Raw genomic sequence first — 22,646 nt, 5'->3', positions numbered from 1 at the left:
GCATCTGTTTGGACAGGCCATGACTACACATTGAAATGGCCTTTTCACACATTGTCTCCAGCTGACATTAAAGTCATGGATGGTCACTGAGCCCAAGACATTTGGCTTACAAGACCATTGCCCTCCTTTGAAATGAGTCCAATTCTGTTCTTAATGTTGCTAGACATCTATGGTCACATACACACCTAATGCATCAGAGCAGACCCAGCCCCAATCAGTCTGTCAATTTCCCAATGCCTTCAGCCGTCACCGCAACAATGGACCAGACACCCCATACGCTTGCAACAGGCTGAGGAGTGTGATCCCTCAATAGCTGGAGGACACCCTCCGGTCTTGAGTCGCAAACAAGAGGAGCACCACCCTCAGATCACCGTGTGGAGTTGCAGAGGAGCCTCAAGCAAGACAGTCCTACAACAGACACATGGAAGGTGGAGTGACGCTAACAACTGATTAGAAAGGAGGCAGCCTTAACACTTTTGAGCAGTGACTTAAGCACCTACCATCCAAGGTCACGCTGAAGGCACGGATGGGACTTGAACCCACAATCTTTGGTTTACTAGACCAACGCCTTGCCGCTTGGCCACCATGCCTTGCTTAAACTGAAAAAATGGGGGGTTGTTTCGTTGCAAACAGCAGTCAAACTGATGTCCATTAGAACAAGATGTTAAGCAGCTTTAAGGCACCTCTGCATCCTTTATAAAAGTCTATGTTTTGTTGTTGTTTTGTTCGTTGCAAACAGCAGTCAAACTCTGATGTCCATTAGAATAAGATTTTAAGCAGTTTTTGTAGCACCTCTGCATCTTTTATAACCGTCTATGTTTTGTTGTAGTTTGTTTCTTTTTTTGCACACTGACTCTGAAAGCATCCTTTAAAAGCAACTCAATTTCAGTAAAAGCATGCATGCCTCAGCTAACAAATGATTAGAAAGATGCCAAGCTTAATACTTTTGAGTACTGGCTTAAGGTTTTAGTGCTTGCCCTTCGCAAACGCAAAGCATTCCAAGATCACGCTGAAGGCACGGATGGGATTTGAACCCATGATCTTTGGTTTACAAGACTAACGCCTTGCCGCTTGGCCACCATGCCTTGCTTAAGCTGAAAAACCGGGGCTGTGACGCAGATACAGAAATCACATCGACTCGGCTCAAATCACTTTACAGTTCCAGTCTTTGAGATCTCTCACATTCCATGACATCATCATCGTTGATCCTGTCACTGCTGCTAGCCATGTCCGTCTCTTAAAAGTAGCAAAGGCACATGTCACAATCAGTGTTTAAACTGATCAGTGGGAATAGAAAGAAAGAATGAAGAGTGACCTCTGCTAGTCATTAGAAAGAATGCATGTTTAAGCTAGCTGGTTTCCCCTTCTAGACCCCACAATTGCTTGCATCTGTTTGGACAGGCCATGACTACACATTGAAATGGCCTTTCCACACATTGTCTCCAGTTGACATTAAAGTCATGGATGGTCACTGAGCCCAAGACATTTGGCTTACAAGACCATTGCCCTCCTTTGAAATGAGTCCAATTCTGTTCTTAATGTTGCTAGACATCTATGGTCACATACACACCTAATGCATCAGAGCAGACCCAGCCCCAATCAGTCTGTCAATTTCCCAATGCCTTCAGCCGTCACCACAAAAATGGGCCAGACACCCCATACTCTCGCAACAGGCTGAGGAGTGTGATCCCTCAATAGCTGGAGGACACCCTCCGGTCTTGAGTCGCAAACAAGAGGAGCACCACCCTCAGATCACCGTGTGGAGTTGCAGAGGATCCTCAAACAAGACAGTCCTACAACAGCCACATGGAAGGTGGAGTGACGCTAACAACTGATTAGAAAGGAGGCAGCCTTAACACTTTTGAGCAGTGACTTAAGCACCTACCATCCAAGGTCACGCTGAAGGCACGGATGGGACTTGAACCCATGATCTTTGGTTTACTAGACCAACGCCTTGCCGCTTGGCCACCATGCCTTGCTTAAACTGAAAAAATGGGGGGTTGTTTCGTTGCAAACAGCAGTCAAACTGATGTCCATTAGAACAAGATGTTAAGCAGCTTTAAGGCACCTCTGCATCCTTTATAAAAGTCTGTTTTGTTGTTGTTTTGTTCGTTGCAAACAGCAGTCAAACTCTGATGTCCATTAGAATAAGATGTTAAGCAGCTTTAAGGCACCTCTGCATCCTTTATAAAAGTCTATGTTTTGTTGTTGTTTTGTTCGTTGCAAACAGCAGTCAAACTCTGATGTCCATTAGAATAAGATTTTAAGCAGTTTTTGTAGCACCTCTGCATCTTTTATAACCGTCTATGTTTTGTTGTAGTTTGTTTCTTTTTTTGCACACTGACTCTGAAAGCATCCTTTAAAAGCAACTCAATTTCAGTAAAAGCATGCATGCCTCAGCTAACAAATGATTAGAAAGATGCCAAGCTTAATACTTTTGAGTACTGGCTCAAGGTTTTAGTGCTTGCCCTTCGCAAACGCAAAGCATTCCAAGATCACGCTGAAGGCACGGATGGGATTTGAACCCATGATCTTTAGTTTACAAGACCAACGCCTTGCCGCTTGGCCACCATGCCTTGTTTAAACTGAAAAAATGGGGGGTTGTTTTGTTGCAAACAGCAGTCAAACTGATGTCCATTAGAACAAGATGTTAAGCAGCTTTAAGGCACCTCTGCATCCTTTATAAAAGTCTATGTTTTGTTGTTGTTTTGTTCGTTGCAAACAGCAGTCAAACTCTGATGTCCATTAGAATAAGATTTTAAGCAGTTTTATAGCACCTCTGCATCTTTTATAACCGTCTATGTTTTGTTGTAGTTTGTTTCTTTTTTTGCACACTGACTCTGAAAGCATCCTTTAAAAGCAACTCAATTTCAGTAAAAGCATGCATGCGTCAGCTAACAAATGATTAGAAAGATGCCAAGCTTAATACTTTTGAGTACTGGCTTAAGGTTTTAGTGCTTGCCCTTCGCAAACGCAAAGCATTCCAAGATCACGCTGAAGGCACGGATGGGACTTGAAACCATGATCTTTGGTTTACTAGACCAACGCCTTGCCGCTTGGCCACCACGCCTTGCTTAAACTGAAAAAATGGGGGGTTGTTTTGTTGCAAACAGCAGTCAAACTGATGTCCATTAGAACAAGATGTTAAGCAGCTTTAAGGCACCTCTGCATCCTTTATAAAAGTCTATGTTTTGTTGTTGTTTAGTTCGTTGCAAACAGCAGTCAAACTCTGATGTCCATTAGAATAAGATTTTAAGCAGTTTTATAGCACCTCTGCGTCTTTTAAAACTGTCTATGTTTTGTTTTCTCAGCTAACAAATGATTAGAAAGATGCCAAGCTTAATACTTTTGAGTACTGGCTTAAGGTTTTAGTGCTTGCCCTTCGCAAACGCAAAGCATTCCAAGATCACGCTGAAGGCACGGATGGGATTTGAACCCATGATCTTTGGTTTACAAGACCAACACCTTACCACTTGGCCACCACGCCAAACTTGGACATCCACAGCAGATACAGAAATCACATCGACTCGGCTCAAATCACTTTACAGTTCCAGTCTTTGAGATCTCGCACATTCCATGACATCATCATCTTTGATCCTGTCACTGCTGCTAGCCATCTCCGTCTCTTAAAAGTAGCAAAGGCACATGTCACAATCAGTGTTTAAACTGATCAGTGGGAATAGAAAGAGAGAATGAAGAGTGACCTCTGCTAGTCATTAGAAAGAATGCATGTTTAAGCTAGCTGGTTTCCCCTTCTAGACCCCACAATTGCTTGCATCTGTTTGGACAGGCCATGACTACACATTGAAATGGCCTTTTCACACATTGTCTCCAGTTGACATTAAAGTCATGGATGGTCACTGAGCCCAAGACATTTGGCTTACAAGACCATTGCCCTCCTTTGAAATGAGTCCAATTCTGTTCTTAATGTTGCTAGACATCTATGGTCACATACACACCTAATGCATCAGAGCAGACCCAGCCCCAATCAGTCTGTCAATTTCCCAATGCCTTCAGCCGTCACCGCAACAATGGACCAGACACCCATACGCTTGCAACAGGCTGAGGAGTGTGATCCCTCAATAGCTGGAGGACACCCTCCGGTCTTGAGTCGCAAACAAGAGGAGCACCACCCTCAGATCACCGTGTGGAGTTGCAGAGGAGCCTCAAGCAAGACAGTCCTACAACAGACACATGGAAGGTGGAGTGACGCTAACAACTGATTAGAAAGGAGGCAGCCTTAACACTTTTGAGCAGTGACTTAAGCACCTACCATCCAAGGTCACGCTGAAGGCACGGATGGGACTTGAACCCACAATCTTTGGTTTACTAGACCAACGCCTTGCCGCTTGGCCACCATGCCTTGCTTAAACTGAAAAAATGGGGGGTTGTTTCGTTGCAAACAGCAGTCAAACTGATGTCCATTAGAACAAGATGTTAAGCAGCTTTAAGGCACCTCTGCATCCTTTATAAAAGTCTATGTTTTGTTGTTGTTTTGTTCGTTGCAAACAGCAGTCAAACTCTGATGTCCATTAGAATAAGATGTTAAGCAGCTTTAAGGCACCTCTGCATCCTTTATAAAAGTCTATGTTTTGTTGTTGTTTTGTTCGTTGCAAACAGCAGTCAAACTCTGATGTCCATTAGAATAAGATTTTAAGCAGTTTTTGTAGCACCTCTGCATCTTTTATAACCGTCTATGTTTTGTTGTAGTTTGTTTCTTTTTTTGCACACTGACTCTGAAAGCATCCTTTAAAAGCAACTCAATTTCAGTAAAAGCATGCATGCCTCAGCTAACAAATGATTAGAAAGATGCCAAGCTTAATACTTTTGAGTACTGGCTTAAGGTTTTAGTGCTTGCCCTTCGCAAACGCAAAGCATTCCAAGATCACGCTGAAGGCACGGATGGGATTTGAACCCATGATCTTTGGTTTACAAGACTAACGCCTTGCCGCTTGGCCACCATGCCTTGCTTAAGCTGAACAACCGGGGCTGTGACGCAGATACAGAAATCACATCGACTCGGCTCAAATCACTTTACAGTTCCAGTCTTTGAGATCTCTCACATTCCATGACATCATCATCTTTGATCCTGTCACTGCTGCTAGCCATGTCCGTCTCTTAAAAGTAGCAAAGGCACATGTCACAATCAGTGTTTAAACTGATCAGTGGGAATAGAAAGAAAGAATGAAGAGTGACCTCTGCTAGTCATTAGAAAGAATGCATGTTTAAGCTAGCTGGTTTCCCCTTCTAGACCCCACAATTGCTTGCATCTGTTTGGACAGGCCATGACTACACATTGAAATGGCCTTTCCACACATTGTCTCCAGTTGACATTAAAGTCATGGATGGTCACTGAGCCCAAGACATTTGGCTTACAAGACCATTGCCCTCCTTTGAAATGAGTCCAATTCTGTTCTTAATGTTGCTAGACATCTATGGTCACATACACACCTAATGCATCAGAGCAGACCCAGCCCCATCAGTCTGTCAATTTCCCAATGCCTTCAGCCGTCACCACAAAAATGGGCCAGACACCCCATACTCTCGCAACAGGCTGAGGAGTGTGATCCCTCAATAGCTGGAGGACACCCTCCGGTCTTGAGTCGCAAACAAGAGGAGCACCACCCTCAGATCACCGTGTGGAGTTGCAGAGGATCCTCAAACAAGACAGTCCTACAACAGCCACATGGAAGGTGGAGTGACGCTAACAACTGATTAGAAAGGAGGCAGCCTTAACACTTTTGAGCAGTGACTTAAGCACCTACCATCCAAGGTCACGCTGAAGGCACGGATGGGACTTGAACCCACGATCTTTGGTTTACTAGACCAACGCCTTGCCGCTTGGCCACCATGCCTTGCTTAAACTGAAAAAATGGGGGGTTGTTTCGTTGCAAACAGCAGTCAAACTGATGTCCATTAGAACAAGATGTTAAGCAGCTTTAAGGCACCTCTGCATCCTTTATAAAAGTCTATGTTTTGTTGTTGTTTGTTTCTTTTTTGTACACTGGCTCTGAAAGCATCCTTTAAAAGAAACGTAATTTCAGTAAAAACACATGTGCTTCAGGTAGCAGAGGCAATGAAAGTGTATGCTTTACTTTCTAATGATACTGCCTAAGGGAGGCATGGATTATGTAACTTGGTGGCAGCACGGAACCCATCATTCCTCTTAATGTGTGAAGAGGCCTCCCATTTACATGAACAAATTGGAATAGACTTGATTCAAAGCACTGCAGCATAGTACCTTTAATAACAAGGGCAAGCTCTAATCTCTGTAGTAAATTGTTATGGTCTACAGTAACAAATGCTGCACTGAGGTGTAGCAGGACAGGCACAGAGATAAGTCTATTGTCAGAGACCACAAAAAGACGAAAGGCAACTTTCAGAAGTAACACAAAACTCACACTAAAGGCATGGATGGGGTTTGAACCCATGATCTTTGGTTTACGAGACCAACGCCTTACCACTTGGCCACCACGCCAAACTTGGACATCCAAAGCAGATACAGAAATCACATCGACTCGGCTCAAATCACTTTACAGTTCCAGTCTTTGAGATCTCTCACATTCCATGACATCATCATCTGTGATCCTGTCAGTGCTGCTAGCCATGTCCGTCTCTTAAAAGTAGCAAAGGCACATGTCACAATCAGTGTTTAAACTGATCAGTGGGAATAGAAAGAAAGAATGAAGAGTGACCTCTGCTAGTTATTAGAAAGAATGCATGTTTAAGCTAGCTGGTTTCCCCTTCTAGACCCCACAATTGCTTGCATCTGTTTGGACAGGCCATGACTACACATTGAAATGGCCTTTCCACACATTGTCTCCAGTTGACATTAAAGTCATGGATGGTCACTGAGCCCAAGACATTTGGCTTACAAGACCATTGCCCTCCTTTGAAATGAGTCCAATTCTGTTCTTAATGTTGCTAGACGTTTCTGGTCACATACACACCTAATGCATCAGAGCAGACCCAGCCCCAACCAGTCTGTCAATTTCCCAATGCCTTCAGCCGTCACCGCAAAAATGGGCCAGACACCCCATACTCTCGCAACAGCCTGAGGAGTGTGATCCTTCAATAGCTGGAGGACACCCTCGTGTCACAAACAAGAGGAGCACCACCCCCAGATCACCGTGTGGAGTTGCAGAGGAGCCTCAAGCAAGACAGTCCTACAACAGACACATGGAAGGTGGAGTGACGCTAACAACTGATTAGAAAGGAGGCAGCCTTAACACTTTTGAGCAGTGACTTAAGCACCTACCATCCAAGGTCACGCTGAAGGCACGGATGGGACTTGAACCCATGATCTTTGGTTTACTAGACCAACGCCTTGCCGCTTGGCCACCATGCCTTGCTTAAACTGAAAAAATGGGGGGTTGTTTCGTTGCAAACAGCAGTCAAACTGATGTCCATTAGAACAAGATGTTAAGCAGCTTAAAGGCACCTCTGCATCCTTTATAAAAGTCTATGTTTTGTTGTTGTTTGTTTCTTTTTGTACACTGGCTCTGAAAGCATCCTTTAAAAGAAACGTAATTTCAGTAAAAACACATGTGCTTCAGGTAGCAGAGGCAATGAAAGTGTATGCTTTACTTTCTAATGATACTGCCTAAGGGAGGCATGGATTATGTAACTTGGTGGCAGCACGGAACCCATCATTCCTCTTAATGTGTGAAGAGGCCTCCCATTTACATGAACAAATTGGAATAGACTTGATTCAAAGCACTGCAGCATAGTACCTTTAATAACAAGGGCAAGCTCTAATCTCTGTAGTAAATTGTTATGGTCTACAGTAACAAATGCTGCACTGAGGTGTAGCAGGACAGGCACAGAGATAAGTCTATTGTCAGAGACCACAAAAAGACGAAAGGCAACTTTCAGAAGTAACACAAAACTCACACTAAAGGCATGGATGGGTTTGAACCCATGATCTTTGGTTTACGAGACCAACGCCTTACCACTTGGCCACCACGCCAAACTTGGACATCCAAAGCAGATACAGAAATCACATCGACTCGGCTCAAATCACTTTACAGTTCCAGTCTTTGAGATCTCTCACATTCCATGACATCATCATCTGTGATCCTGTCAGTGCTGCTAGCCATGTCCGTCTCTTAAAAGTAGCAAAGGCACATGTCACAATCAGTGTTTAAACTGATCAGTGGGAATAGAAAGAAAGAATGAAGAGTGACCTCTGCTAGTTATTAGAAAGAATGCATGTTTAAGCTAGCTGGTTTCCCCTTCTAGACCCCACAATTGCTTGCATCTGTTTGGACAGGCCATGACTACACATTGAAATGGCCTTTCCACACATTGTCTCCAGTTGACATTAAAGTCATGGATGGTCACTGAGCCCAAGACATTTGGCTTACAAGACCATTGCCCTCCTTTGAAATGAGTCCAATTCTGTTCTTAATGTTGCTAGACGTTTCTGGTCACATACACACCTAATGCATCAGAGCAGACCCAGCCCCAACCAGTCTGTCAATTTCCCAATGCCTTCAGCCGTCACCCGCAAAAATGGGCCAGACACCCCATACTCTCGCAACAGCCTGAGGAGTGTGATCCTTCAATAGCTGGAGGACACCCTCGTGTCACAAACAAGAGGAGCACCACCCCCAGATCACCGTGTGGAGTTGCAGAGGAGCCTCAAGCAAGACAGTCCTACAACAGACACATGGAAGGTGGAGTGACGCTAACAACTGATTAGAAAGGAGGCAGCCTTAACACTTTTGAGCAGTGACTTAAGCACCTACCATCCAAGGTCACGCTGAAGGCACGGATGGGACTTGAACCCATGATCTTTGGTTTACTAGACCAACGCCTTGCCGCTTGGCCACCATGCCTTGCTTAAACTGAAAAAATGGGGGGTTGTTTCGTTGCAAACAGCAGTCAAACTGATGTCCATTAGAACAAGATGTTAAGCAGCTTAAAGGCACCTCTGCATCCTTTATAAAAGTCTATGTTTTGTTGTTGTTTTGTTCGTTGCAAACAGCAGTCAAACTCTGATGTCCATTAGAATAAGATTTTAAGCAGTTTTGTAGCACCTCTGCATCTTTTATAACCGTCTATGTTTTGTTGTAGTTTGTTTCTTTTTTTGCACACTGACTCTGAAAGCATCCTTTAAAAGCAACTCAATTTCAGTAAAAGCATGCATGCCTCAGCTAACAAATGATTAGAAAGATGCCAAGCTTAATACTTTTGAGTACTGGCTCAAGGTTTTAGTGCTTGCCCTTCGCAAACGCAAAGCATTCCAAGATCACGCTGAAGGCACGGATGGGATTTGAACCCATGATCTTTGGTTTACAAGACCAACGCCTTGCCGCTTAGCCACCATGCCTTGCTTAAACTGAAAAAATGGGGGGTTGTTTTGTTGCAAACAGCAGTCAAACTGATGTCCATTAGAACAAGATGTTAAGCAGCTTTAAGGCACCTCTGCATCCTTTATAAAAGTCTATGTTTTGTTGTTGTTTTGTTCGTTGCAAACAACAGTCAAACTCTGATGTCCATTAGAATAAGATTTTAAGCAGTTTTATAGCACCTCTGCATCTTTTATAACCGTCTATGTTTTGTTGTAGTTTGTTTCTTTTTTTGCACACTGACTCTGAAAGCATCCTTTAAGAGCAACTCAATTTCAGTAAAAGCATGCATGCGTCAGCTAACAAATGATTAGAAAGATGCCAAGCTTAATACTTTTGAGTACTGGCTTAAGGTTTTAGTGCTTGCCCTTCGCAAACGCAAAGCATTCCAAGATCACGCTGAAGGCACGGATGGGACTTGAAACCATGATCTTTGGTTTACTAGACCAACGCCTTGCCGCTTGGCCACCACGCCTTGCTTAAACTGAAAAAATGGGGGGTTGTTTTGTTGCAAACAGCAGTCAAACTGATGTCCATTAGAACAAGATGTTAAGCAGCTTTAAGGCACCTCTGCATCCTTTATAAAAGTCTATGTTTTGTTGTTGTTTTGTTCGTTGCAAACAGCAGTCAAACTCTGATGTCCATTAGAATAAGATTTTAAGCAGTTTTATAGCACCTCTGCGTCTTTTAAAACTATGTTTTGTTTTCTCAGCTAACAAATGATTAGAAAGATGCCAAGCTTAATACTTTTGAGTACTGGCTTAAGGTTTTAGTGCTTGCCCTTCGCAAACGCAAAGCATTCCAAGATCACGCTGAAGGCACGGATGGGATTTGAACCCATGATCTTTGGTTTACAAGACCAACGCCTTGCCGCTTGGCCACCATGCCTTGCTTAAGCTGAACAACCGGGGCTGTGACGCAGATACAGAAATCACATCGACTCGGCTCAAATCACTTTACAGTTCCAGTCGTTGAGATCTCTCACATTCCATGACATCATCATCTTGATCCTGTCAGTGCTGCTAGCCATCTCCGTCTCTTAAAAGTAGCAAAGGCACATGTCACAATCAGTGATTAAACTGATCAGTGGGAATAGAAAGAGAGAATGAAGAGTGACCTCTGCTAGTCATTAGAAAGAATGCATGTTTAAGCTAGCTGGTTTCCCCTTCTAGACCCCACAATTGCTTGCATCTGTTTGGACAGGCCATGACTACACATTGAAATGGCCTTTCCACACATTGTCTCCAGTTGACATTAAAGTCATGGATGGTCACTGAGCCCAAGACATTTGGCTTACAAGACCATTGCCCTCCTTTGAAATGAGTCCAATTCTGTTCTTAATGTTGCTAGACATCTATGGTCACATACACACCTAATGCATCAGAGCAGCCCCAGCACCAACCAGTCTGTCAATTTCCCAATGCCTTCAGCCATCACTGCAAAAAATGGGCCAGACACCCCATACTCTCGCAACAGCCTGAGGAGTGTGATCCCTCAATAGCTGGAGGACACCCTCGTGTCACAAACAAGAGGAGCACCCCCCCCAGATCACCGTGTGGAGTTGCAGAGGAGCCTCAACCAAGACAGTCCTACAACAGACACATGGAAGGTGGAGTGACGCTAACAACTGATTAGAAAGGAGGCAGCCTTAACACTTTTGAGCAGTGACTTAAGCACCTACCATCCAAGGTCACGCTGAAGGCACGGATGGGACTTGAACCCATGATCTTTGGTTTACTAAACCAACGCCTTGCCGCTTGGCCACCATGCCTTGCTTAAACTGAAAAAATGGGGGGTTGTTTCGTTGCAAACAGCAGTCAAACTGATGTCCATTAGAACAAGATGTTAAGCAGCTTTAAGGCACCTCTGCATCCTTTATAAAGTCTGTTTTGTTGTTGTTTTGTTCGATGCAAACAGCAGTCAAACTCTGATGTCCATTAGAATAAGATGTTAAGCAGCTTTAAGGCACCTCTGCATCCTTTATAAAAGTCTATGTTTTGTTGTTGTTTTGTTCGTTGCAAACAGCAGTCAAACTCTGATGTCCATTAGAATAAGATTTTAAGCAGTTTTTGTAGCACCTCTGCATCTTTTATAACCGTCTATGTTTTGTTGTAGTTTGTTTCTTTTTTGCACACTGACTCTGAAAGCATCCTTTAAAAGCAACTCAATTTCAGTAAAAGCATGCATGCCTCAGCTAACAAATGATTAGAAAGATGCCAAGCTTAATACTTTTGAGTACTGGCTTAAGGTTTTAGTGCTTGCCCTTCGCAAACGCAAAGCATTCCAAGATCACGCTGAAGGCACGGATGGGATTTGAACCCATGATCTTTGGTTTACAAGACCAACGCCTTGCCGCTTGGCCACCATGCCTTGCTTAAGCTGAAAAACCGGGGCTGTGACGCAGATACAGAAATCACATCGACTCGGCTCAAATCACTTTACAGTTCCAGTCGTTGAGATCTCTCACATTCCATGACATCATCATCTTTGATCCTGTCAGTGCTGCTAGCCATGTCCGTCTCTTAAAAGTAGCAAAGGCACATGTCACAATCAGTGATTAAACTGATCAGTGGGAATAGAAAGAGAGAATGAAGAGTGACCTCTGCTAGTCATTAGAAAGAATGCATGTTTAAGCTAGCTGGTTTCCCCTTCTATACCCCACAATTGCTTGCATCTGTTTGGACAGGCCATGACTACACATTGAAATGGCCTTTCCACACATTGTCTCCAGTTGACATTAAAGTCATGGATGGTCACTGAGCCCAAGACATTTGGCTTACAAGACCATTGCCCTCCTTTGAAATGAGTCCAATTCTGATCTTAATGTTGCTAGACATCTATGGTCACATACACACCTAATGCATCAGAGCAGACCCAGCACCAACCAGTCTGTCAATTTCCCAATGCCTTCAGCCATCACTGCAAAAAATGGGCCAGACACCCCATACTCTCGCAACAGCCTGAGAAGTGTGATCCCTCAATAGCTGGAGGACACCCTCGTGTCACAAACAAGAGGAGCACCACCCCCAGATCACCGTGTGGAGTTGCAGAGGAGCCTCAACCAAGACAGTCCTACAACAGACACATGGAAGGTGGAGTGACGCTAACAACTGATTAGAAAGGAGGCAGCCTTAACACTTTTGAGCAGTGACTTAAGCACCTACCATCCAAGGTCACGCTGAAGGCACGGATGGGACTTGAACCCATGATCTTTGGTTTACTAGACCAACGCCTTGCCGCTTGGCCACCATGCCTTGCTTAAACTGAAAAAATGGGGGGTTGTTTCGTTGCAAACAGCAGTCAAACTGATGTCCATTAGAACAAGATGTTAAGCAGCTTTAAGGCACCTCTGCATCCTTAATAAAAGTCTGTTTTGTTGTTGTTTTGTTCGTTGCAAACAGCAGTCAAACTCTGATGTCCATTAGAATAAGATGTTAAGCAGCTTTAAGGCACCTCTGCATCCTTTATAAAAGTCTATGTTTTGTTGTTGTTTTGTTCGTTGCAAACAGCAGTCAAACTCTGATGTCCATTAGAATAAGATTTTAAGCAGTTTTTGTAGCACCTCTGCATCTTTTATAACCGTCTATGTTTTGTTGTAGTTTGTTTTTTTTTTTGCACACTGACTCTGAAGCATCCTTTAAAAGCAACTCAATTTCAGTAAAAGCATGCATGCCTCAGCTAACAAATGATTAGAAAGATGCCAAGCTTAATACTTTTGAGTACTGGCACAAGGTTTTAGTGCTTGCCCTTCGCAAACGCAAAGCATTCCAAGATCACGCTGAAGGCACGGATGGGATTTGAACCCATGATCTTTGGTTTACAAGACCAACGCCTTGCCGCTTGGCCACCATGCCTTGTTTAAACTGAAAAAATGGGGGGTTGTTTTGTTGCAAACAGCAGTCAAACTGATGTCCATTAGAACAAGATGTTAAGCAGCTTTAAGGCACCTCTGCATCCTTTATAAAAGTCTATGTTTTGTTGTTGTTTTGTTCGTTGCAAACAGCAGTCAAACTCTGATGTCCATTAGAATAAGATTTTAAGCAGTTTTATAGCACCTCTGCATCTTTTATAACCGTCTATGTTTTGTTGTAGTTTGTTTCTTTTTTTGCACACTGACTCTGAAAGCATCCTTTAAAAGCAACTCAATTTCAGTAAAAGCATGCATGCGTCAGCTAACAAATGATTAGAAAGATGCCAAGCTTAATACTTTTGAGTACTGGCTTAAGGTTTTAGTGCTTGCCCTTCGCAAACGCAAAGCATTCCAAGATCACGCTGAAGGCACGGATGGGATTTGAACCCATGATCTTTGGTTGACAAGACCAACGCCTTACCACTTGGCCACCACGCCAAACTTGGACATCCAAAGCAGATACAGAAATCACATCGACTCGGCTCAAATCACTTTACAGTTCCAGTCTTTGAGATCTCTCACATTCCATGACATCATCATCTTTGATCCTGTCACTGCTGCTAGCCATGTCCGTCTCTTAAAAGTAGCAAAGGCACATGTCACAATCAGTGTTTAAACTGATCAGTGGGAATAGAAAGAAAGAATGAAGAGTGACCTCTGCTAGTCATTAGAAAGAATGCATGTTTAAGCTAGCTGGTTTCCCCTTCTAGACCCCACAATTGCTTGCATCTGTTTGGACAGGCCATGACTACACATTGAAATGGCCTTTCCACACATTGTCTCCAGTTGACATTAAAGTCATGGATGGTCACTGAGCCCAAGACATTTGGCTTACAAGACCATTGCCCTCCTTTGAAATGAGTCCAATTCTGTTCTTAATGTTGCTAGACATCTATGGTCACATACACACCTAATGCATCAGAGCAGACCCAGCCCCAATCAGTCTGTCAATTTCCCAATGCCTTCAGCCGTCACCACAAAAATGGGCCAGACACCCCATACTCTCGCAACAGGCTGAGGAGTGTGATCCCTCAATAGCTGGAGGACACCCTCCGGTCTTGAGTCGCAAACAAGAGGAGCACCACCCTCAGATCACCGTGTGGAGTTGCAGAGGATCCTCAAACAAGACAGTCCTACAACAGCCACATGGAAGGTGGAGTGACGCTAACAACTGATTAGAAAGGAGGCAGCCTTAACACTTTTGAGCAGTGACTTAAGCACCTACCATCCAAGGTCACGCTGAAGGCACGGATGGGACTTGAACCCATGATCTTTGGTTTACAAGACTAACGCCTTGCCGCTTGGCCACCATGCCTTGCTTAAACTGAAAAAATGGGGGGTTGTTTCGTTGCAAACAGCAGTCAAACTGATGTCCATTAGAACAAGATGTTAAGCAGCTTTAAGGCACCTCTGCATCCTTTATAAAAGTCTGTTTTGTTGTTGTTTTGTTCGTTGCAAACAGCAGTCAAACTCTGATGTCCATTAGAATAAGATGTTAAGCAGCTTTAAGGCACCTCTGCATCCTTTATAAAAGTCTATGTTTTGTTGTTGTTTTGTTCGTTGCAAACAGCAGTCAACTCTGATGTCCATTAGAATAAGATTTTAAGCAGTTTTTGTAGCACCTCTGCATCTTTTATAACCGTCTATGTTTTGTTGTAGTTTGTTTCTTTTTTTGCACACTGACTCTGAAAGCATCCTTTAAAAGCAACTCAATTTCAGTAAAAGCATGCATGCCTCAGCTAACAAATGATTAGAAAGATGCCAAGCTTAATACTTTTGAGTACTGCTCAAGGTTTTAGTGCTTGCCCTTCGCAAACGCAAAGCATTCCAAGATCACGCTGAAGGCACGGATGGGATTTGAACCCATGATCTTTGGTTTACAAGACTAACGCCTTGCCGCTTGGCCACCATGCCTTGTTTAAACTGAAAAAATGGGGGGTTGTTTTGTTGCAAACAGCAGTCAAACTGATGTCCATTAGAACAAGATGTTAAGCAGCTTTAAGGCACCTCTGCATCCTTTATAAAAGTCTATGTTTTGTTTGTTGTTTAGTTCGTTGCAAACAGCAGTCAAACTCTGATGTCCATTAGAATAAGATTTTAAGCAGTTTTATAGCACCTCTGCATCTTTTATAACCGTCTATGTTTTGTTGTAGTTTGTTTCTTTTTTGCACACTGACTCTGAAAGCATCCTTTAAAAGCAACTCAATTTCAGTAAAAGCATGCATGCGTCAGCTAACAAATGATTAGAAAGATGCCAAGCTTAATACTTTTGAGTACTGGCTTAAGGTTTTAGTGCTTGCCCTTCGCAAACGCAAAGCATTCCAAGATCACGCTGAAGGCACGGATGGGACTTGAAACCATGATCTTTGGTTTACTAGACCAACGCCTTGCCGCTTGGCCACCACGCCTTGCTTAAACTGAAAAAATGGGGGGTTGTTTTGTTGCAAACAGCAGTCAAACTGATGTCCATTAGAACAAGATGTTAAGCAGCTTTAAGGCACCTCTGCATCCTTTATAAAAGTCTATGTTTTGTTGTTGTTTAGTTCGTTGCAAACAGCAGTCAAACTCTGATGTCCATTAGAATAAGATTTTAAGCAGTTTTATAGCACCTCTGCGTCTTTTAAAACTGTCTATGTTTTGTTTTCTCAGCTAACAAATGATTAGAAAGATGCCAAGCTTAATACTTTTGAGTACTGGCTTAAGGTTTTAGTGCTTGCCCTTCGCAAACGCAAAGCATTCCAAGATCACGCTGAAGGCACGGATGGGATTTGAACCCATGATCTTTGGTTTACAAGACCAACGCCTTACCACTTGGCCACCACGCCAAACTTGGACATCCAAAGCAGATACAGAAATCACATCGACTCGGCTCAAATCACTTTACAGTTCCAGTCTTTGAGATCTCTCACATTCCATGACATCATCATCTTTGATCCTGTCACTGCTGCTAGCCATCTCCGTCTCTTAAAAGTAGCAAAGGCACATGTCACAATCAGTGTTTAAACTGATCAGTGGGAATAGAAAGAGAGAATGAAGAGTGACCTCTGCTAGTCATTAGAAAGAATGCATGTTTAAGCTAGCTGGTTTCCCCTTCTAGACCCCACAATTGCTTGCATCTGTTTGGACAGGCCATGACTACACATTGAAATGGCCTTTTCACACATTGTCTCCAGTTGACATTAAAGTCATGGATGGTCACTGAGCCCAAGACATTTGGCTTACAAGACCATTGCCCTCCTTTGAAATGAGTCCAATTCTGTTCTTAATGTTGCTAGACATCTATGGTCACATACACACCTAATGCATCAGAGCAGACCCAGCCCCAATCAGTCTGTCAATTTCCCAATGCCTTCAGCCGTCACCGCAACAATGGACCAGACACCCCATACGCTTGCAACAGGCTGAGGAGTGTGATCCCTCAATAGCTGGAGGACACCCTCCGGTCTTGAGTCGCAAACAAGAGGAGCACCACCCTCAGATCACCGTGTGGAGTTGCAGAGGAGCCTCAAGCAAGACAGTCCTACAACAGACACATGGAAGGTGGAGTGACGCTAACAACTGATTAGAAAGGAGGCAGCCTTAACACTTTTGAGCAGTGACTTAAGCACCTACCATCCAAGGTCACGCTGAAGGCACGGATGGGACTTGAACCCACAATCTTTGGTTTACTAGACCAACGCCTTGCCGCTTGGCCACCATGCCTTGCTTAAACTGAAAAAATGGGGGGTTGTTTCGTTGCAAACAGCAGTCAAACTGATGTCCATTAGAACAAGATGTTAAGCAGCTTTAAGGCACCTCTGCATCCTTTATAAAAGTCTATGTTTTGTTGTTGTTTTGTTCGTTGCTAACAGCAGTCAAACTCTGATGTCCATTAGAATAAGATGTTAAGCAGCTTTAAGGCACCTCTGCATCCTTTATAAAAGTCTATGTTTTGTTGTTGTTTTGTTCGTTGCAAACAGCAGTCAAACTCTGATGTCCATTAGAATAAGATTTTAAGCAGTTTTTGTAGCACCTCTGCATCTTTTATAACCGTCTATGTTTTGTTGTAGTTTGTTTCTTTTTTTGCACACTGACTCTGAAAGCATCCTTTAAAAGCAACTCAATTTCAGTAAAAGCATGCATGCCTCAGCTTACAAATGATTAGAAAGATGCCAAGCTTAATACTTTTGAGTACTGGCTTAAGGTTTTAGTGCTTGCCCTTCGCAAACGCAAAGCATTCCAAGATCACGCTGAAGGCACGGATGGGATTTGAACCCATGATCTTTGGTTTACAAGACTAACGCCTTGCCGCTTGGCCACCATGCCTTGCTTAAGCTGAAAAACCGGGGCTGTGACGCAGATACAGAAATCACATCGACTCGGCTCAAATCACTTTACAGTTCCAGTCTTTGAGATCTCTCACATTCCATGACATCATCATCTTTGATCCTGTCACTGCTGCTAGCCATGTCCGTCTCTTAAAAGTAGCAAAGGCACATGTCACAATCAGTGTTTAAACTGATCAGTGGGAATAGAAAGAAAGAATGAAGAGTGACCTCTGCTAGTCATTAGAAAGAATGCATGTTTAAGCTAGCTGGTTTCCCCTTCTAGACCCCACAATTGCTTGCATCTGTTTGGACAGGCCATGACTACACATTGAAATGGCCTTTCCACACATTGTCTCCAGTTGACATTAAAGTCATGGATGGTCACTGAGCCCAAGACATTTGGCTTACAAGACCATTGCCCTCCTTTGAAATGAGTCCAATTCTGTTCTTAATGTTGCTAGACATCTATGGTCACATACACACCTAATGCATCAGAGCAGACCCAGCCCCAATCAGTCTGTCAATTTCCCAATGCCTTCAGCCGTCACCACAAAAATGGGCCAGACACCCCATACTCTCGCAACAGGCTGAGGAGTGTGATCCCTCAATAGCTGGAGGACACCCTCCGGTCTTGAGTCGCAAACAAGAGGAGCACCACCCTCAGATCACCGTGTGGAGTTGCAGAGGATCCTCAAACAAGACAGTCCTACAACAGCCACATGGAAGGTGGAGTGACGCTAACAACTGATTAGAAAGGAGGCAGCCTTAACACTTTTGAGCAGTGACTTAAGCACCTACCATCCAAGGTCACGCTGAAGGCACGGATGGGATTTGAACCCATGATCTTTGGTTTACAAGACCAACGCCTTGCCGCTTGGCCACCATGCCTTGTTTAAACTGAAAAAATGGGGGGTTGTTTTGTTGCAAACAGCAGTCAAACTGATGTCCATTAGAACAAGATGTTAAGCAGCTTTAAGGCACCTCTGCATCCTTTATAAAAGTCTATGTTTTGTTGTTGTTTTGTTCGTTGCAAACAGCAGTCAAACTCTGATGTCCATTAGAATAAGATTTTAAGCAGTTTTATAGCACCTCTGCATCTTTTATAACCGTCTATGTTTTGTTGTAGTTTGTTTCTTTTTTTGCACACTGACTCTGAAAGCATCCTTTAAAAGCAACTCAATTTCAGTAAAAGCATGCATGCGTCAGCTAACAAATGATTAGAAAGATGCCAAGCTTAATACTTTTGAGTACTGGCTTAAGGTTTTAGTGCTTGCCCTTCGCAAACGCAAAGCATTCCAAGATCACGCTGAAGGCACGGATGGGACTTGAAACCATGATCTTTGGTTTACTAGACCAACGCCTTGCCGCTTGGCCACCACGCCTTGCTTAAACTGAAAAAATGGGGGGTTGTTTTGTTGCAAACAGCAGTCAAACTGATGTCCATTAGAACAAGATGTTAAGCAGCTTTAAGGCACCTCTGCATCCTTTATAAAAGTCTATGTTTTGTTGTTGTTTAGTTCGTTGCAAACAGCAGTCAAACTCTGATGTCCATTAGAATAAGATTTTAAGCAGTTTTATAGCACCTCTGCGTCTTTTAAAACTGTCTATGTTTTGTTTTCTCAGCTAACAAATGATTAGAAAGATGCCAAGCTTAATACTTTTGAGTACTGGCTTAAGGTTTTAGTGCTTGCCCTTCGCAAACGCAAAGCATTCCAAGATCACGCTGAAGGCACGGATGGGATTTGAACCCATGATCTTTGGTTTACAAGACCAACGCCTTACCACTTGGCCACCACGCCAAACTTGGACATCCAAAGCAGATACAGAAATCACATCGACTCGGCTCAAATCACTTTACAGTTCCAGTCTTTGAGATCTCTCACATTCCATGACATCATCATCTTTGATCCTGTCACTGCTGCTAGCCATCTCCGTCTCTTAAAAGTAGCAAAGGCACATGTCACAATCAGTGTTTAAACTGATCAGTGGGAATAGAAAGAGAGAATGAAGAGTGACCTCTGCTAGTCATTAGAAAGAATGCATGTTTAAGCTAGCTGGTTTCCCCTTCTAGACCCCACAATTGCTTGCATCTGTTTGGACAGGCCATGACTACACATTGAAATGGCCTTTTCACACATTGTCTCCAGTTGACATTAAAGTCATGGATGGTCACTGAGCCCAAGACATTTGGCTTACAAGACCATTGCCCTCCTTTGAAATGAGTCCAATTCTGTTCTTAATGTTGCTAGACATCTATGGTCACATACACACCTAATGCATCAGAGCAGACCCAGCCCCAATCAGTCTGTCAATTTCCCAATGCCTTCAGCCGTCACCGCAACAATGGACCAGACACCCCATACGCTTGCAACAGGCTGAGGAGTGTGATCCCTCAATAGCTGGAGGACACCCTCCAGTCTTGAGTCGCAAACAAGAGGAGCACCACCCTCAGATCACCGTGTGGAGTTGCAGAGGAGCCTCAAGCAAGACAGTCCTACAACAGACACATGGAAGGTGGAGTGACGCTAACAACTGATTAGAAAGGAGGCAGCCTTAACACTTTTGAGCAGTGACTTAAGCACCTACCATCCAAGGTCACGCTGAAGGCACGGATGGGACTTGAACCCACAATCTTTGGTTTACTAGACCAACGCCTTGCCGCTTGGCCACCATGCCTTGCTTAAACTGAAAAAATGGGGGGTTGTTTCGTTGCAAACAGCAGTCAAACTGATGTCCATTAGAACAAGATGTTAAGCAGCTTTAAGGCACCTCTGCATCCTTTATAAAAGTCTATGTTTTGTTGTTGTTTTGTTCGTTGCAAACAGCAGTCAAACTCTGATGTCCATTAGAATAAGATGTTAAGCAGCTTTAAGGCACCTCTGCATCCTTTATAAAAGTCTATGTTTTGTTGTTGTTTTGTTCGTTGCAAACAGCAGTCAAACTCTGATGTCCATTAGAATAAGATTTTAAGCAGTTTTTGTAGCACCTCTGCATCTTTTATAACCGTCTATGTTTTGTTGTAGTTTGTTTCTTTTTTGCACACTGACTCTGAAAGCATCCTTTAAAAGCAACTCAATTTCAGTAAAAGCATGCATGCGTCAGCTAACAAATGATTAGAAAGATGCCAAGCTTAATACTTTTGAGTACTGGCTTAAGGTTTTAGTGCTTGCCCTTCGCAAACGCAAAGCATTCCAAGATCACGCTGAAGGCACGGATGGGATTTGAACCCATGATCTTTGGTTTACAAGACTAACGCCTTGCCGCTTGGCCACCATGCCTTGCTTAAGCTGAAAAACCGGGGCTGTGACGCAGATACAGAAATCACATCGACTCGGCTCAAATCACTTTACAGTTCCAGTCTTTGAGATCTCTCACATTCCATGACATCATCATCTTTGATCCTGTCACTGCTGCTAGCCATGTCCGTCTCTTAAAAGTAGCAAAGGCACATGTCACAATCAGTGTTTAAACTGATCAGTGGGAATAGAAAGAAAGAATGAAGAGTGACCTCTGCTAGTCATTAGAAAGAATGCATGTTTAAGCTAGCTGGTTTCCCCTTCTAGACCCCACAATTGCTTGCATCTGTTTGGACAGGCCATGACTACACATTGAAATGGCCTTTCCACACATTGTCTCCAGTTGACATTAAAGTCATGGATGGTCACTGAGCCCAAGACATTTGGCTTACAAGACCATTGCCCTCCTTTGAAATGAGTCCAATTCTGTTCTTAATGTTGCTAGACATCTATGGTCACATACACACCTAATGCATCAGAGCAGACCCAGCCCCAACCAGTCTGTCAATTTCCCAATGCCTTCAGCCGTCACCACAAAAATGGGCCAGACACCCCATACTCACACAACAGGCTGAGGAGTGTGATCCCTCAATAGCTGGAGGACACCCTCCGGTCTTGAGTCGCAAACAAGAGGAGCACCACCCTCAGATCACCGTGTGGAGTTGCAGAGGATCCTCAAACAAGACAGTCCTACAACAGCCACATGGAAGGTGGAGTGACGCTAACAACTGATTAGAAAGGAGGCAGCCTTAACACTTTTGAGCAGTGACTTAAGCACCTACCATCCAAGGTCACGCTGAAGGCACGGATGGGACTTGAACCCACGATCTTTGGTTTACTAGACCAACGCCTTGCCGCTTGGCCACCATGCCTTGCTTAAACTGAAAAAATGGGGGGTTGTTTCGTTGCAAACAGCAGTCAAACTGATGTCCATTAGAACAAGATGTTAAGCAGCTTTAAGGCACCTCTGCATACTTTATAAAAGTCTATGTTTTGTTGTTGTTTGTTTCTTTTTTGTACACTGGCTCTGAAAGCAACCTTTAACCTGTTAACTGGCAAGGGCCCGCTCTCGGGCCCTCTGTAGCGATTTCCGACTTTGAAGCCTCATAGCGTCACAGTAACGCTACCGTTTGCCTTTACGATGCTTTTATATGACAGATTAGACCCTCAGAATTGGATTGACACCTCATTTGTCCAATCATGTTATGAAATGGGTTCTCCAGAGCTAATAATAACCAGACAGTGTCATGTGACCTTTCTGGACCTGCCCCAAAATCTTGTCCAATCGTTCTGATTGGTCGACTCTGACCCAAAATCCGAAACCACAGATGTATAGCCAATAAAATTCCTGACACGTGGGTATATGGCGCTATGGGGTGGGTTTTCATATGAAACCATAAACTCGCTGCGTAACCAGTGCGTCCTCCGTGCGTGAAACTGAGCAGGAAGTGAGAGTGTGTTTGCAGTCGTGCGTAAACAGTGTTTACAAATCTTTTTCTCGCCAACGGATTGTCGGAATGCACCAAAAACAGACTATATTTATTCAACGAAGTGACGAAATGACTCACGAGAGTGGATTATTGTTTATTAGAGGATTTAATCGCTGATTCGACCGGTTTTACGGAATCTCCCGAATGAACAGCTGTACTCCAACGGCGAACCACGGTACGTGTTACGTTTTATTCTCAGCTCGTCGTCGTATTATATGCTGTTTAGATGTAATGAGGATGAGGAGGACAAAGGCTCAGAGCTTCTTTTTGACCAGTTAAGTGTCTAAAGT

General features: G+C 43.6%; 17 non-coding genes across 17 annotated transcripts; all 17 read right to left on the bottom strand.

The window, feature by feature from the left end:
• Positions 1–1,903: 1,903 nt before the first annotated feature.
• Positions 1,904–1,975, bottom strand: trnat-agu (transfer RNA threonine (anticodon AGU)). Its single transcript has one exon. It is a non-coding gene; the product is annotated as a tRNA-Thr (tRNA).
• A 1,440-nt stretch (positions 1,976–3,415) lies between these two features.
• Positions 3,416–3,487, bottom strand: trnat-ugu (transfer RNA threonine (anticodon UGU)). Its single transcript has one exon. It is a non-coding gene; the product is annotated as a tRNA-Thr (tRNA).
• A 2,296-nt stretch (positions 3,488–5,783) lies between these two features.
• trnat-agu (transfer RNA threonine (anticodon AGU)) lies at positions 5,784–5,855 on the bottom strand. The gene has a single exon. It is a non-coding gene; the product is annotated as a tRNA-Thr (tRNA).
• Positions 5,856–6,406: 551 nt separating this feature from the next.
• Positions 6,407–6,478, bottom strand: trnat-cgu (transfer RNA threonine (anticodon CGU)). Its single transcript has one exon. It is a non-coding gene; the product is annotated as a tRNA-Thr (tRNA).
• Positions 6,479–7,276: 798 nt separating this feature from the next.
• Positions 7,277–7,348, bottom strand: trnat-agu (transfer RNA threonine (anticodon AGU)). The gene has a single exon. It is a non-coding gene; the product is annotated as a tRNA-Thr (tRNA).
• A 550-nt stretch (positions 7,349–7,898) lies between these two features.
• trnat-cgu (transfer RNA threonine (anticodon CGU)) lies at positions 7,899–7,969 on the bottom strand. The gene has a single exon. It is a non-coding gene; the product is annotated as a tRNA-Thr (tRNA).
• Positions 7,970–8,768: 799 nt separating this feature from the next.
• Positions 8,769–8,840, bottom strand: trnat-agu (transfer RNA threonine (anticodon AGU)). The gene has a single exon. It is a non-coding gene; the product is annotated as a tRNA-Thr (tRNA).
• Positions 8,841–9,262: 422 nt separating this feature from the next.
• Positions 9,263–9,334, bottom strand: trnat-ugu (transfer RNA threonine (anticodon UGU)). The gene has a single exon. It is a non-coding gene; the product is annotated as a tRNA-Thr (tRNA).
• An 835-nt stretch (positions 9,335–10,169) lies between these two features.
• Positions 10,170–10,241, bottom strand: trnat-ugu (transfer RNA threonine (anticodon UGU)). Its single transcript has one exon. It is a non-coding gene; the product is annotated as a tRNA-Thr (tRNA).
• Positions 10,242–11,651: 1,410 nt separating this feature from the next.
• trnat-ugu (transfer RNA threonine (anticodon UGU)) lies at positions 11,652–11,723 on the bottom strand. The gene has a single exon. It is a non-coding gene; the product is annotated as a tRNA-Thr (tRNA).
• Positions 11,724–12,535: 812 nt separating this feature from the next.
• trnat-agu (transfer RNA threonine (anticodon AGU)) lies at positions 12,536–12,607 on the bottom strand. The gene has a single exon. It is a non-coding gene; the product is annotated as a tRNA-Thr (tRNA).
• A 528-nt stretch (positions 12,608–13,135) lies between these two features.
• trnat-ugu (transfer RNA threonine (anticodon UGU)) lies at positions 13,136–13,207 on the bottom strand. The gene has a single exon. It is a non-coding gene; the product is annotated as a tRNA-Thr (tRNA).
• A 422-nt stretch (positions 13,208–13,629) lies between these two features.
• trnat-ugu (transfer RNA threonine (anticodon UGU)) lies at positions 13,630–13,701 on the bottom strand. Its single transcript has one exon. It is a non-coding gene; the product is annotated as a tRNA-Thr (tRNA).
• Positions 13,702–16,016: 2,315 nt separating this feature from the next.
• trnat-ugu (transfer RNA threonine (anticodon UGU)) lies at positions 16,017–16,088 on the bottom strand. The gene has a single exon. It is a non-coding gene; the product is annotated as a tRNA-Thr (tRNA).
• Positions 16,089–18,386: 2,298 nt separating this feature from the next.
• trnat-ugu (transfer RNA threonine (anticodon UGU)) lies at positions 18,387–18,458 on the bottom strand. The gene has a single exon. It is a non-coding gene; the product is annotated as a tRNA-Thr (tRNA).
• Positions 18,459–19,297: 839 nt separating this feature from the next.
• trnat-ugu (transfer RNA threonine (anticodon UGU)) lies at positions 19,298–19,369 on the bottom strand. Its single transcript has one exon. It is a non-coding gene; the product is annotated as a tRNA-Thr (tRNA).
• Positions 19,370–21,666: 2,297 nt separating this feature from the next.
• On the bottom strand, positions 21,667–21,738 carry trnat-agu (transfer RNA threonine (anticodon AGU)). Its single transcript has one exon. It is a non-coding gene; the product is annotated as a tRNA-Thr (tRNA).
• Positions 21,739–22,646: the final 908 nt, after the last annotated feature.

Source organism: Archocentrus centrarchus, chromosome 18 (assembly GCF_007364275.1).
Source record: "Archocentrus centrarchus isolate MPI-CPG fArcCen1 chromosome 18, fArcCen1, whole genome shotgun sequence".
Taxonomy (NCBI): domain Eukaryota; kingdom Metazoa; phylum Chordata; class Actinopteri; order Cichliformes; family Cichlidae; genus Archocentrus; species Archocentrus centrarchus.
The sequence above is the reverse complement of the archived record's forward strand: the minus strand, read 5'-3'. Positions and strand labels throughout refer to the sequence as shown.